Consider the following 14,898-nt stretch of genomic DNA (forward strand, 5'->3'; position numbering starts at 1 on the left):
ATCTAGAGGGGTGTGACACGAGTGACTCTAGAGAGGTAGGACACGATCTAGAGGGGCAGGACACGATCTAGAGGGGTGGGACACGAGTGACTGTAGAGGGGTAGTACACGATCTAGAGGGGTGGGACACGATCTAGAGGGGCTGGACACAAGTGACTCTAGAGGGGTTTGACATGATCTAGAGGGGTAGGACACAATCTAGAGTGGTGGGACACGAGTGACTCTAGAGGGGTAGGACACGATCTAGAGGGGTGGGACACAATCTCGAGGGGTGGGACACGAGTGACTTTAGAGGGGCTGGACAAGAGTGACTCTAGAGGGGTAGGACACGATCTAGAGTGGTGGGACACGAGTGACTCTAGAGGGGTAGGACACGATCTAGAGGGGGGAACACGAGTGACTCTAGAGGGGTAGGAGACGATCTAGAGGGATGGGACATGAGTTACTCTAGAGGGGTAGGACACGATCTAGAGGGGTGGGACATGAGTCACTCTAGAGGGGTAGGACACGATCTAGAGGGGTGGGATACGATCTAAAGGGTGGGAACACGAGTGACACTAGAGGGATAGGACACGATCTAGAGGGGTGGGACATGATCTAGAGGGGTGTGACACGAGTGACTCTAGAGGGGTAGGACACGATCTAGAGGGGTAGGACACGATCTAGAGGGGTGGGACATGAGTGACTCTAGAGGGGTAGGACACGTTCTAGAGGGGTAGGACACGATCAAGAGGGTGGGAACACGAGTGACTCTAGAGGGATAGGACACGATCTAGAGGGGTGGGACACGATCTAGAGGGGTGTGACACAAGTGACTCTAGAGGGGTAGGACACGATCTAGAGGGGTAGGACACGATCTAGAAGGATGGGACATGAGTGACTCTAGAGGGGTAGGACACGATCTAGAGGGGTAGGACACGATCTAGAAGGATGGGACATGAGTGACTCTAGAGGGGTAGGACACAATCTAGAGGGGTGGGACACGATCTAGAGGGGTGTGACACGAGTGACTCTAGAGAGGTAGGACACGATCTAGAGGGGCAGGACACGATCTAGAGGGGTGGGACACGAGTGACTGTAGAGGGGTAGTACACGATCTAGAGGGGTGGGACACGATCTAGAGGGGCTGGACACAAGTGACTCTAGAGGGGTTTGACATGATCTAGAGGGGTAGGACACAATCTAGAGTGGTGGGACACGAGTGACTCTAGAGGGGTAGGACACGATCTAGAGGGGTGGGACACAATCTCGAGGGGTGGGACACGAGTGACTTTAGAGGGGCTGGACAAGAGTGACTCTAGAGGGGTAGGACACGATCTAGAGTGGTGGGACACGAGTGACTCTAGAGGGGTAGGACACGATCTAGAGGGGTGGGACACAATCTCGAGGGGTGGGACAAGTGTGACTCTAGAGGGGTAGGACACGATCTAGAGGGGTGGGACACAATCTCGAGGGGTGGGACAAGTGTGACTCTAGAGGGGTAGGACACGATCTAGAGGGGTAGGACACGATCTAGAGGGGTGGGACACGAGTGACTCTTGAGGGGCAGGACACGATCTAGAGGGGTGGGACACGATCTAGAGGGTTGGGACACGATCTAGAGGGGTGTGACACGAGTGACTCTAGAGAGGTAGGACACGATCTAGAGGGGCAGGACACGATCTAGAGGGGTGGGACACGAGTGACTCTAGAGGGGTAGGACACGATCTAGAGGGGTAGGACACAATCTAGAGGGTTGGGACACAAGATACTTTAGAGGGGCTGGACACGAGTGACTCTAGAGGGCTAGGACACGATCTAGAGGGCTGGGACACGATCTAGAGGGGTGGGACACGAGTGACTCTAGAGGGATAGGACACGATCTAGAGGGGTGGGACACGAGTGACTCTAGAGGGGTGGGACACGATCTAGAGGGGTGGGACACGAGTGACTCTAGAGGGGTAAGACACGATCTAGAGGGGTGGGACACGAGTGACTCTAGAGGGGTAGGACACGATCTAGAGGGGTAGTACACAATCTAGAGGGGTGGGACACGAGTGACTCTAGAGGGGTAGGACACGATCTAGAGGGGCAGGACACGATCTAGAGGGGTGGGACACGAGTGACTCTAGAGGGGTTAGGACACGATCTAGAGGGGGGGAACACGAGTGACTCTAGAGGGGTTAGGACACAATCTAGAGGGGTGGGACACGATCTAGAGGGGTGTGACACGAGTGACTCTAGAGAGGTAGGACACGATCTAGAGGGGCAGGACACGATCTAGAGGGGTGGGACACGAGTGACTCTAGAGGGGTGGGACACGATCTAGAGGGGTGGGACACGAGTGACTGTAGAGGGGTAGTACACGATCTAGAGGGGTGGGACACGAGTGACTCTAGAGGGGTGGGACACGATCTAGAGGGGTGGGACACGAGTGACTGTAGAGGGGTAGTACACGATCTAGAGGGGTGGGACACGATCTAGAGGGGCTGGACACAAGTGACTCTAGAGGGGTTTGACATGATCTAGAGGGGTAGGACACAATCTAGAGCGGTGGGACACGAGTGACTTTAGAGGGGCTGGACAAGAGTGACTCTAGAGGGGTAGGACACGATCTAGAGTGGTGGGACACGAGTGACTCTAGAGGGGTAGGACACGATCTAGAGGGGTGGGACACAATCTCGAGGGGTGGGACAAGTGTGACTCTAGAGGGGTAGGACACGATCTAGAGGGGTAGGACACGATCTAGAGGGGTGGGACACGAGTGACTCTTGAGGGGCAGGACACGATCTAGAGGGGTGGGACACGATCTAGAGGGGTGGGAAACGATCTAGAGGGGTGGGACACGAGTGACTCTAGAGGGGCAGGACATGATCTAGAGGGTTGGGACACTATTTAGAAGGGTGGGACATGAGTGACTCTAGAGGGGTAGGACACGATCTAGAGGGGTAGGACACAATCTAGAGGGTTGGGACACAAGATACTTTAGAGGGGCTGGAAACGAGTGACTCTAGAGGGCTAGGACACGATCTAGAGGGCTGGGACACGATCTAGAGGGCTGGGACATGAGTGACTAGAGGGGTAGGACACGATCTAGAGGGGTGGGACACGATCTAGAGGGGTAGGACACGAGTGACTCTAGAGGGGTAGGACACGATCTAGAGGGGCGGGACACGAGTGACTCTAGAGGGGTAGGACACGATCTAGAGGGGTGGGACACGAGTGACTATAGAGGGGTAGGACACGATCTAGAGGGGTAGGACACGATCTAGAGGGGTAGGACACGAGTGACTCTAGAGGGGTAGGACACGATCTAGAGGGTCTGGACACAAGTGACTCTAGAGGGGTTTGACACGATCTAGAGGGATGGGACACGATCTAGAGGGGGGGACACGAGTGACCCTAGAGGTGTAGGACACGATCTAGAGGGGTGGGACACGATCTAGAGGGGTGGGACACGAGTGACTCTAGAGGGGTAGGGCACGATCTAGAGGGGTGGGACACGAGTGACTCTAGAGGGGTGGGACACGATCTAGAGGGGTGGGACACGAGTGACTCTAAAGGGGTAGGACACGATCTAGAGGGGTGGGACACGAGTGACTCTAGAGGGGCTGGACAAGAGTGAATCTAGAGGGGTAGGACACGATCTAGAGGGGTGGGACACGAGGGACTCTAGAGGGATGGGACACGAGTGACTCTAGAGGGGTAGGACACGATCTAGAGGGGTGGGACACGATCTAGAGGGGTGGGACACGAGTGACTAGAGGAGCAGGACACGATCTAGAGGGGTGGGACACGAGTGACTCTAGAGGGATGGGACACGATCTAGAGGGGTGGGACACGAGTGACTCTTGAGGGGCAGGACACGATCTAGAGTTGGGACACTATCTAGAGGGGTGGGACACGAGTGACTCTAGAGGGGTTTGACACGATCTAGAGGGGTAGGACACGAGTGACTCTAGAGGGATGGGACACGAGTGACTCTAGAGGGGTAGGACACGATCTAGAGGGGTGGGACACGATCTAGAGGGGTGGGACACGAGTGACTAGAGGGGCAGGACATGATCTAGAGGGTTGGGACACGAGTGACTCTAGAGGGGTGGGACACGATCTAGAGGGGTGGGACACGAGTGAGTGTAGAGGGGTAGGACACGATCTAGAGGGGTGGGACACGAGTGACTCTAGAGGGGTAGGACACGATCTAGAGGGGTAGGACACGATCTAGAGGGGTGGGACACGAGAGACTCTAGAGGGGTAGGACACGATCTAGAGGGGCTGGACACAAGTGACTCTAGAGGGGTTTGACATGATCTAGAGGGGTAGGACACAATCTAGAGCGGTGGGACACGAGTGACTTTAGAGGGGCTGGACAAGAGTGACTCTAGAGGGGTAGGACACGATCTAGAGTGGTGGGACACAAGAGACTCTAGAGGGGTAGGACACGATCTAGAGGGGTGGGACAAGTGTGACTCTAGAGGGGTAGGACAATATCTAGAGGGGTAGGACACGATCTAGAGGGGTGGGACACGAGTGACTCTTGAGGGGCAGGACACGATCTAGAGGGGTGGGACACGATCTAGAGGGGTGGGAAACGATCTAGAGGGGTGGGACACGAGTGACTCTAGAGGGGCAGGACATGATCTAGAGGGTTGGGACACGATTTAGAAGGGTGGGACACGAGTGACTCTAGAGGGGTAGGACACGATCTAGAGGGGTAGGACACAATCTAGAGGGTTGGGACACAAGATACTTTAGAGGGGCTGGACACGAGTGACTCTAGAGGGCTAGGACACGATCTAGAGGGCTGGGACACGATCTAGAGGGCTGGGACATGAGTGACTCTAGAGGGGCAGGACACGATCTATTGGGGTGGGGCACGATCTAGAGGGGTGGGACACGAGTGACTAGAGGGGTAGGACACGATCTAGAGGGGTGGGACACGATCTAGAGGGGTAGGACACGATCTAGAGGGGTGGGACACGAGTGACTCTAGAGGGGTAGGACACGATCTAGAGGGGCGGGACACGAGTGACTCTAGAGGGGTAGGACACGATCTAGAGGGGTGGGACACGAGTGACTAAAGAGGGGTAGGACACGATCTAGAGGGGTAGGACACGATCTAGAGGGGTAGGACACGAGTGACTCTAGAGGGGTAGGTCACGATCTAGAGGGTCTGGACACAAGTGACTCTAGAGGGGTTTGACACGATCTAGAGGGATGGGACACGATCTAGAGGGGGGACACGAGTGACCCTAGAGGTGTAGGACACGATCTAGAGGGGTGGGACACGATCTAGAGGGGTGGGACACGAGTGACTCTAGAGGGGTAGGACACGATCTAGAGGGGTGGGACACGAGTGACTCTAGAGGGGCTGGACAAGAGTGAATCTAGAGGGGTAGGACACGATCTAGAGGGGTGGGACACGAGGGACTCTAGAGGGATGGGACACGAGTGACTCTAGAGGGGTAGGACACGATCTAAAGGGGTGGGACACGAGTGACTCTAGAGGGGCAGGACACGATCTAGAGGGGTGGGACACGAGTGACTCTAGAGGGATGGGACACGATCTAGAGGGGTGGGACACGAGTGACTCTTGAGGGGCAGGACACGATCTAGAGGGGTGGGACACTATCTAGAGGGGTGGGACACGAGTGACTCTAGAGGGGTTTGACACGATCTAGAGGGGTAGGACACGAGTGACTCTAGAGGGATGGGACACGAGTGACTCTAGAGGGGTAGGACACAATCTAGAGGGGTGGGACACGATCTAGAGGGGTGGGACACGAGTGACTAGAGGGGCAGGACATGATCTAGAGGGTTGGGACACAATCTAGAGGGGTGGGACACGAGTGACTCTAGAGGGGTAGGACACGATCTAGTGGGGTAGGACACTATCTAGAGGGGTGGGACACGAGTGACTCTAGAGGGGTAGGACACGATCTAGAGGGGTGGGACACGAGTGACACAAGAGGGGTAGGACACGATCTAGAGGGGTAGGACACGAGTGACTCTAGAGGGGTAGGTCACGATCTAGAGGGTTGGGACACGAGTGACTCTAGAGGGGTAGGACACGATCTAGAGGGGCGGGACACGAGTGACTCTAGAGGGGTAGGACACGATCTAGAGGGGTGGGACACGAGTGACTAAAGAGGGGTAGGACACGATCTAGAGGGGTAGGACACGATCTAGAGGGGTAGGACACGAGTGACTCTAGAGGGGTAGGTCACGATCTAGAGGGTCTGGACACAAGTGACTCTAGAGGGGTTTGACACGATCTAGAGGGATGGGACACGATCTAGAGGGGGGGACACGAGTGACCCTAGAGGTGTAGGACACGATCTAGAGGGGTGGGACACGATCTAGAGGGGTGGGACACGAGTGACTCTAGAGGGGTAGGACACGATCTAGAGGGGTGGGACACGAGTGACTCTAGAGGGGCTGGACAAGAGTGAATCTAGAGGGGTAGGACACGATCTAGAGGGGTGGGACACGAGGGACTCTAGAGGGATGGGACACGAGTGACTCTAGAGGGGTAGGACACGATCTAGAGGGTGGGACACGAGTGACTCTAGAGGGGTGGGACACGATCTAGAGGGGTGGGACACGAGTGACTCTTGAGGGGCAGGACACGATCTAGAGGGGTGGGACACTATCTAGAGGGGTGGGACACGAGTGACTCTAGAGGGGTTTGACACGATCTAGAGGGGTAGGACACGAGTGACTCTAGAGGGATGGGACACGAGTGACTCTAGAGGGGTAGGACACAATCTAGAGGGGTGGGACACGATCTAGAGGGTTGGGACACGATTTAGAGGGGTGGGACACGAGTGACTCTAGAGGGCTAGGACACGATCTAGAGGGGTAGGACACAATCTAGAGGGTTGGAACACGAGATACTTTAAAGGGGCTGGACACGAGTGACTCTAGAGGGCTAGGACACGATCTAGAGGGCTGGGACATGATCTAGAGGGCTGGGACATGAGTGAATCTAGAGGGGCAGGACACGATCTATTGGGGTGGGGCACGATCTAGAGGGGTGGGACACGATCTAGAGGGGTAGGACACGATCTAGAGGGGTGGGACACGAGTGACTCTAGAGGGGTAGGACACGATCTAGAGGGGTGGGACACGGGTGACTATAGAGGGGTAGGACACGATCTAGAGGGGTAGGACACGATCTAGAGGGGTGGGACACGAGTGACTCTAGAGGGGTAGGACACGATCTAGAGGGGTGGGACACGGGTGACTATAGAGGGGTAGGACACGATCTAGAGGGGTAGGACACGATCTAGAGGGGTAGGACACGAGTGACTCTAGAGGGGTAGCACACGATCTAGAGGGTCTGGACATGAGTGACTCTAGAGGGGTAGGACACGATCTAGAGGGGTATGACACAAGTGACTCTAGAGGGATAGGACACGATTTAGAGGGTCTGGACACAAGTGACTCTAGAAGGGTTTGACACGATCTAGAGGGGTGGGACACGAGTGACTAGAGGGGTAGGACACGATCTAGTGGGGTGGGACACGAGTGACTCTAGAGGGGTGGGACACGAGTGACTCTAGAGGGGTAGGACACGAGTGACTCTAGAGGGGTAGGACACGAGTGACTCTAGAGGGGTAGGACACGAGTGACTCTAGAGGGGACTTGAGTGACTTTATAGCGTGCTTTTAGTGATAAATGTTTAATGTTGTGTTTCAGAAGTTTCAGCTCAGCTCTGACCCTCAGGAGACATGCAGGTGTTCACTCTGACCTCAGACCTTTCAGCTGCTCCTTCTGTTCGTACTCCAGTCGCCTGAGAGCGTCAGTGCAGCAGCACCAGCGCACACACACAGGTCTGTTCTAGTTCTAGTTCTAGTCCTGGTTCAAGCCATGGTTCTGGTTATGATCCTGCTCTAGTCCTAGTTTTGTTCTGCTCAAGTCCTACTCGCGTCCTACTCGCGTCCTGCTCGAGTCCTGCTCGAGTCCTGCTCCAATCCTGCTGGAGTCCTGCTGGAGTCCTGCTGGAGTCCTGCTCGCGTCCTGCTCCAGTCCTGCTCCAGTCCTGCTCCAGTCCTGCTCCAGTCCTGCTCGCGTCCTGCTCGAGTCCTGCTCTAGTCCTGCTCCAGTCCTGCTCCAGTCCTGCTCCAGTCCTGCTCCAGTCCTGCTCCAGTCCTGCTCGAGTCCTGCTCTAGTCCTGCTCCAGTCCTGCTCGCGTCCTGCTCGAGTCCTGCTCTAGTCCTGCTCCAGTCCTGCTCCAGTCCTGCTCCAGTCCTGCTCGAGTCCTGCTCTAGTCCTGCTCCAGTCCTGCTCGCGTCCTGCTCGAGTCCTGCTCTAGTCCTGCTCCAGTCCTGCTCCAGTCCTGCTCCAGTCCTGCTCTAGTCCTGCTCCAGTCCTGCTCCAGTCCTGCTCCAGTCCTGCTCCAGTCCTGCTCGAGTCCTGCTCTAGTCCTGCTCCAGTCCTGCTCCAGTCCTGCTCCAGTCCTGCTCCAGTCCTGCTCGCGTCCTGCTCGAGTCCTGCTCCAGTCCTGCTCCAGTCCTGCTCCAGTCCTGCTCCAGTCCTGCTCCAGTCCTGCTCGCGTCCTGCTCGAGTCCTGCTCTAGTCCTGCTCCAGTCCTGCTCCAGTCCTGCTCCAGTCCTGCTCCAGTCCTGCTCCAGTCCTGCTCGCGTCCTGCTCGAGTCCTGCTCCAGTCCTGCTCCAGTCCTGCTCCAGTCCTGCTCTAGTCCTGCTCTAGTCCTGCTCCAGTCCTGCTCGCGTCCTGCTCGAGTCCTGCTCTAGTCCTGCTCCAGTCCTGCTCCAGTCCTGCTCCAGTCCTGCTCGAGTCTTGCTCGAGTCCTGCTCGAGTCTTGCTCGAGTCCTGCTCAGGTCTCACAGTCCTGTTGTGTGTCCTCAGGTGAGAGACCTTTCAGATGCTCAGTCTGCTTGTACGCTTCCATCGACCGCAGCTCTCTGCTCCGACATCAGCGCATGCACAGCAACGAGCGGCCTCACTGCTGCCCCCTCTGTGACTACAGCAGGTACTACACTCATCACACTCTTAAGTCTGTAAGTGTGTGACTACAGCAGGTACTGTCTGTGTAATAACATGTGTGTTCTCTGATGTAGCATCCAGAAGAAGAGTCTGGACCTTCATCTCCAGCGCCATCACACGCCCGAGCTCCAGAGGTGATCTCCAGAGGTGATCTCCAGAGGTGATCTCCAGAGGTGATCTCCAGAGGTGATCTCCAGAGGTGATCTCCAGAGGTGATCTCCAGAGGTGGATGTGTCACATGTCACACACACGTGTCACTGAGCGCGCTCAGCGTGACACAAAGGAACAGGAAGTGAGTGTAGTAACCACATTTACCATATTATCATCAAAACAACAAGATGAGCACCCGCAGAGCAAACACACAGAGCACCAAAAGAGAACCCAAAGAGAACCCAAAGAGCACCAAAGAGAACCCAAAGAGCACCTGGTGTGGATGGACAGAAGTATCAAGAACAAACATCTGTGATTTATTCTACAGTCACAAGTCCTGGTTTAGTCCTGGTTTAGACCTCGTTTAGTCCTGATTTAGTCCTGGTTTAGTCCTGGTTTAGACCTGCTTTAGTCCTGGTTTAGTCCTGGTTTAGACCTGGTTTAGTCCTGGTTTAGACCTGGTTTAGACCTGGTTTAGTCCTGGTTTAGTCCTGGTTTAGACCTGGTTTAGTCCTGGTTTAGACAGTACAGGATGTGACCGTTTCCCTCTCAACTTCTGCTCCGCTCTGATTGGTGGAACTAGTATTCCTAGGCTGTTCTTATTGGTTGATCTCTGACACGTGTCTGATGTAACTGCGGTTTAACAAATTGACAAGTAAAAGTGTAGACCTGGACTATAACCAGTCTTCTCTGCTCCACTGTGGTAAGCCCTCTCTTCCTCTCTCCCTCTCTTCCTCTCTCTTCTCTCCTCTCTTCCTCTCTTCCTCTATCCCTCTATTCCTCTTCCTCTCTCCCTCTCTTCCTCTCTCCTCTCTCCCTCTTCCTCTCTCCCTCTTCCTCTCTTCCTCTCTACCTCTCTTCCTCTCTCCCTCCCTTCCTCTCTCTTCTCTCCCTCTATTCCTCTCTCCCTCTCTTCCTCTCTTCTCTCCTCACTTCCTCTCTCCCTCTCTCCTCTCTTCCTCTCTTCCTCTCTCCTCTCTCTCTCTTCCTCTCTCCCTCTCTTCCTCTCTTCCTCTCTCCCTCTCTTCTTCTCTCCTCTCTCCCTCTATTCCTCCCTCCCTCTCTCTCCCTCTTCCTCTCTCCCTCTTCCTCTCTCCTCTCTTCCTCTCTTCCTCCCTCCCTCTTCCTCTCTCCCTCTTCCTCTCTTTTCTCTCCTCTCTTCCTCTCTCCCTCTATTCCTCTCTCCCTCTATTCCTCTCTCCCTCTCTTCCTCTCTCCCTCTTCCTCTCTCCCTCTTCCTCTCTTTTCTCTCCTCTCTCCCTCTCTCCCTCTATTCCTCTCTCCCTCTATTCCTCTCTCCCTCTCTTCCTCTCTCCCTCTTCCTCTCTCCCTCTTCTTCTCTCCTCTCTTCCTCTCTTCCTCTCTCTTCTCTCCTCTCTTCATCTCTTCCTCTCTCCTCTCTCCTCTCTCCCTTTATTCCTCTCTCCTCTCTCCCCCTTCCTCTCTCCCTCTTCCTCTCTCCCTCTCTCCCTCTCTTCCTCTCTCCCTCTCTTCCTCTCTCTTCTCTCCTCTCTTCCTCTCTCCCTCTATTCCTCTCTTCCTCTCTCCCTCTCTCCCTCTCTTCCTCTCTCCTCTCTCCCTCTCTTCCTCTATTCCTCTCTTCCTCTCTCCCTCTTCCTCTCTCCCTCTTCCTCTCTCCCTCTTCCTCTCTTCCTCTCCCTCTCTTCCCCTCTCTTCTCTCCTCTCTTCCTCTCTCCCTCTATTCCTCTCTTCCTCTCTCCCTCTCTTCCTCTCTCCCTCTCTTCCTCTCTCCTCTCTCCCTCTCTTCCTCTCTTCCTCTCTCCCTCTATTCCTCTCTCCCTCTCTCCCTCTTCCTCTCTCTTCTCTCCTCTCTCCCTCTCTTCCTCTCTTCCTCTCTCCCTCTATTCCTCTCTCCCTCTCTCCCTCTTCCTCTCTCTTCTCTCCTCTCTTCCTCTCTTCCTCTCTCCTCTCTCCCGCTTCCTCTCTCCCTCTTCCTCTCTCCCTCTTCCTCTCTCCTCTCTTCCTCTATCCCTCTATTCCTCTCTCCCTCTCTTCCTCTCTCTCTTCCTCTCTCTTCTCTCCTCTCTCCTCTCTCCCTTTATTCCTCTCTCCTCTCTCCCCCTTCCTCTCTCCCTCTTCCTCTCTCCCTCTCTTCCTCTCTCCCTCTCTTCCTCTTCCTCTCTTCCTCTCTCCCTCTTCCTCTCTCCCTCTTCCTCTCTTCCTCTCTCTTCTCTCCTCTCTTCCTCTCTCCTCTCTTCCTCTCTTCCTCTAGCCCTCTATTCCTCTCTTCCTCTCTCCTCTCTCCCTCTTCCTCTCTCCCTCGTCTTCTCTTCCTCTCTCCCTCTCTTCCTCTCTTCCTCTTCCTCTCTCTTCTCTCCTCTCTTCCTCTCTTCCTCTATCCCTCTATTCCTCTCTCCCTCTCTTCCTCCTCCTCTCTCCCTCTTCCTCTCTCCCTCGTCTTCTCTTCCTCTCTCCCTCTCTTCCTCTCTCCCTCTCTTACTCTCTCTTCTCTCCTCTCTTCCTCTCTTCCTCTCTCCCTCTCTTCCTCTCTCCCTCTATTCCTCTCCCCCTCTCTCTCTCTCTTCCTCTCTCCCTCTTCCTCTCTCCTCTCTCCCTCTCTTCCTCTCTTCTCTCCTCTCTTCCTCTCTCCTCTCTTCCTCTCTCCCTCTCTTCCTCTCTCCCTCTCTTCCTCTCTCCCTCTTCCTCTCTCACTCCCTTCCTCTCTCCCTCTCTTCCTCTCTCCCTCTATTCCTCTCTCCCTCTCTTCCTCTCTCTTCTCTCCTCTCTTCCTCTCTCCCTTTATTCCTCTCTCCCTCTCTTCCTCTCTCCCTCTATTCCTCTCTCCCTCTCTCCCTCTCTTCCTCTCTCCCTTTCTTCCTCTCTCCCTCTTCCTCTCTCCCTCTTCCTCTCTTCCTCTCCCTCTCTTCCTCTTTCTTCTCTCCTCTCTCCCTCTCTTCCTCTCTCCTCTCTTCCTCTCTTCCTCTCTTCCTCTCTCCCTCTTCCTCTCTTCCTCTCCCTCTCTTCCTGGTTTAGTCCTGGTTTAGACCTGGTTTAGTCCTGGTTTAGTCCAGGTTTAGACCTGGTTTAGTCCAGGTTTAGTCCAGGTTTAGACCTGGTTTAGTCCAGGTTTAGTCCTGGTTCAGACCTGGTTTAGTCCTGGTTTAGTCCAGGTTTAGACCTGGTTTAGTCCTGGTTTAGTCCTGGTTTGGACCTGGTTTAGACCTGGTTTAGTCCTGGTTTAGTCCTGGTTTGGACCTGGTTTAGTCCTGGTTTAGACCTGGTTTAGACCTGGTTTAGTCCTGGTTTAGACCTGGTTTAGACCTGGTTTAGTCCTGGTTTAGACCTGGTTTAGACCTGGTTTAGTCCTGGTTTAGACCTGGTTTAGACCTGGTTTAGTCATGGTTTAGTCCTGGTTTAGTCCTGGTTTAGACCTGGTTTAGTCCTGGTTTAGACCTGGTTTAGTCCTGGTTTAGTCCTGGTTTAGACCTGGTTTAGACCTGGTTTAGACCTGGTTTAGTCCTGGTTTAGACCTGGTTTAGTCCTGGTTTAGACCTGGTTTAGACCTGGTTCAGACCTGGTTTAGTCCTGGTTTAGTCCAGGTTTAGACCTGGTTTAGTCCTGGTTTAGTCCTGGTTCAGACCTGGTTTAGACCTGGTTTAGTCCAGGTTTAGACCTGGTTTAGTCCTGGTTTAGTCCAGGTTCAGACCTGGTTTAGACCTGGTTTAGTCCTGGTTTAGTCCTGGTTTGGACCTGGTTTAGTCCTGGTTTAGTCCTGGTTTAGACCTGGTTTAGTCCTGGTTTAGACCTGGTTTAGTCCTGGTTTAGACCTGGTTTAGACCTGGTTTAGTCCTGGTTTAGACCTGGTTTAGACCTGGTTTAGTCCTGGTTTAGACCTGGTTTAGACCTGGTTTAGTCATGGTTTAGTCCTGGTTTAGTCCTGGTTTAGACCTGGTTTAGTCCTGGTTTAGACCTGGTTTAGTCCTGGTTTAGTCCTGGTTTAGGTCTGGTTTAGACCTGGTTTAGACCTGGTTTAGACCTGGTTTAGTCCTGGTTTAGATCTGGTTTAGACCTGGTTTAGTCCTGGTTTAGACCTGGTTTAGACCTGGTTTAGTCCTGGTTTAGTCCTGGTTTAGACCTGGTTTAGTCCTGGTTTAGACCTGGTTTAGTCCTGGTTTAGACCTGGTTTGGTCCTGGTTTGGACCTGGTTCAGACCTGGTTTAGTCCTGGTTCGGACCTGGTTTAGACCTGGTTTAGTCCTGGTTTAGACCTGGTTTAGTCCTGGTTTGGACCTGGTTTAGACCTGGTTTAGTCCTGGTTTAGACCTGGTTTAGACCTGGTTTAGTCCTGGTTTAGACCTGGTTTAGTCCTGGTTTAGTCCTGGTTTAGACCTGGTTTAGTCCTGGTTTAGTCCTGGTTTAGACCTGGTTTAGACCTGGTTTAGTCCTGGTTTAGACCTGGTTTAGTCCTGGTTTAGACCTGGTTTCGTCCTGGTTTAGTCCTGGTTTAGACCTGGTTTAGTCCTGGTTTAGACCTGGTTTAGACCTGGTTTAGTCCTGGTTTAGACCTGGTTTAGACCTGGTTTAGTCCTGGTTTGGACCTGGTTTAGACCTGGTTTAGTCCTGGTTTAGACCTGGTTTAGACCTGGTTTAGTCCTGGTTTAGACCTGGTTTAGTCCTGGTTTAGTCCTGGTTTAGACCTGGTTTAGTCCTGGTTTAGTCCAGGTTTAGTCCTGGTTCAGACCTGGTTTAGTCCTGGTTCAGACCTGGTTTAGACCTGGTTTAGTCCTGGTTTGGACCTGGTTTAGATCTGGTTTAGACCTGGTTTAGTCCTGGTTTAGTCCTGGTTTAGACCTGGTTTAGACCTGGTTTAGTCCTGGTTTAGACCTGGTTTAGACCTGGTTTAGTCCTGGTTTGGACCTGGTTTAGACCTGGTTTAGTCCTGGTTTAGTCCTGGTTTAGACCTGGTTTAGTCCTGGTTTCGACCTGGTTTAGACCTGGTTTAGTCCTGGTTTAGTCCTGGTTTAGACCTGGTTTAGTCCTCGTTTAGACCTGGTTTAGTCCTGGTTTAGACCTGGTTTAGTCCTGGTTTAGTCCTGGTTTAGACCTGGTTTAGTCCTGGTTTAGACCTGGTTTAGTCCAGGTTTAGTCCTGGTTTAGACCTGGTTTAGTCCTGGTTTAGACCTGGTTAAGACCTGGTTTAGTCCTGGTTTAGACCTGGTTTAGTCCTGGTTTAGTCCTGGTTTAGTCCTGGTTTAGACCTGGTTTAGTCCTGGTTTAGACCTGGTTTAGTCCTGGTTTAGACCTGATTTAGTCCTGGTTTAGACCTGGTTTAGACCTGGTTTAGACCTGGTTTAGACCTGGTTTAGACCTGGTTTAGTCCTGGTTTAGACCTGGTTTAGTCCTGGTTTAGACCTGGTTTAGACCTGATTTAGTCCTGGTTTAGACCTGGTTTAGTCCTGGTTTAGTCCTGGTTTAGACCTGGTTTAGTCCTGGTTTAGACCTGGTTTAGACCTGGATTAGACCTAGTTTAGACCTGGTTTAGTCCTGGTTTAGACCTGGTTTAGTCCTGGTTTAGACCTGGTTTAGTCCTGGTTTAGACCTGGTTTAGACCTGGTTTAGACCTGGTTTAGACCTGGTTTAGTCCTGGTTTAGACCTGGTTTAGTCCTGGTTTAGACCTGGTTTAGACCTGGTTTAGACCTGGTTTAGTCCTGGTTTAGACCTGGTTTAGTCCTGGTTTAGACCTGGTTTAGACATGGTTTAGTCCTGGTTTAGACCTGGTTTAGTCCTGGTTTAGACCTG

At 53.5% G+C, this 14,898-nt stretch overlaps 2 protein-coding genes across 4 annotated transcripts in view; one reads left to right on the forward strand and one right to left on the reverse strand.

Moving 5' to 3' along the window:
• afg3l2 (AFG3-like AAA ATPase 2) overlaps positions 1 to 14,898 on the reverse strand; it is a 511,786-nt gene that overhangs the window by 393,401 nt on the left and 103,487 nt on the right. The window lies entirely within an intron of this gene.
• Positions 8,851 to 14,898, forward strand: part of LOC140376955 (C-C chemokine receptor type 9-like) — a 32,351-nt gene continuing 26,303 nt past the window's right edge. Inside the window, exons 1-2 of the mRNA XM_072462197.1 lie at positions 8,851 to 8,974; positions 9,063 to 9,135. The gene's annotated coding sequence lies outside the window, so the exon portion shown is untranslated. The remainder of the gene's footprint in view (positions 8,975 to 9,062; positions 9,136 to 14,898) is intronic.

The sequence above is a fragment of the Eucyclogobius newberryi genome, unplaced genomic scaffold, assembly GCF_026437365.1.
Source record: "Eucyclogobius newberryi isolate DKJ021-1_F unplaced genomic scaffold, fEucNew1.0.hap1 SCAF_39, whole genome shotgun sequence".
NCBI classification, from domain to species: Eukaryota; Metazoa; Chordata; class Actinopteri; order Gobiiformes; family Gobiidae; genus Eucyclogobius; species Eucyclogobius newberryi.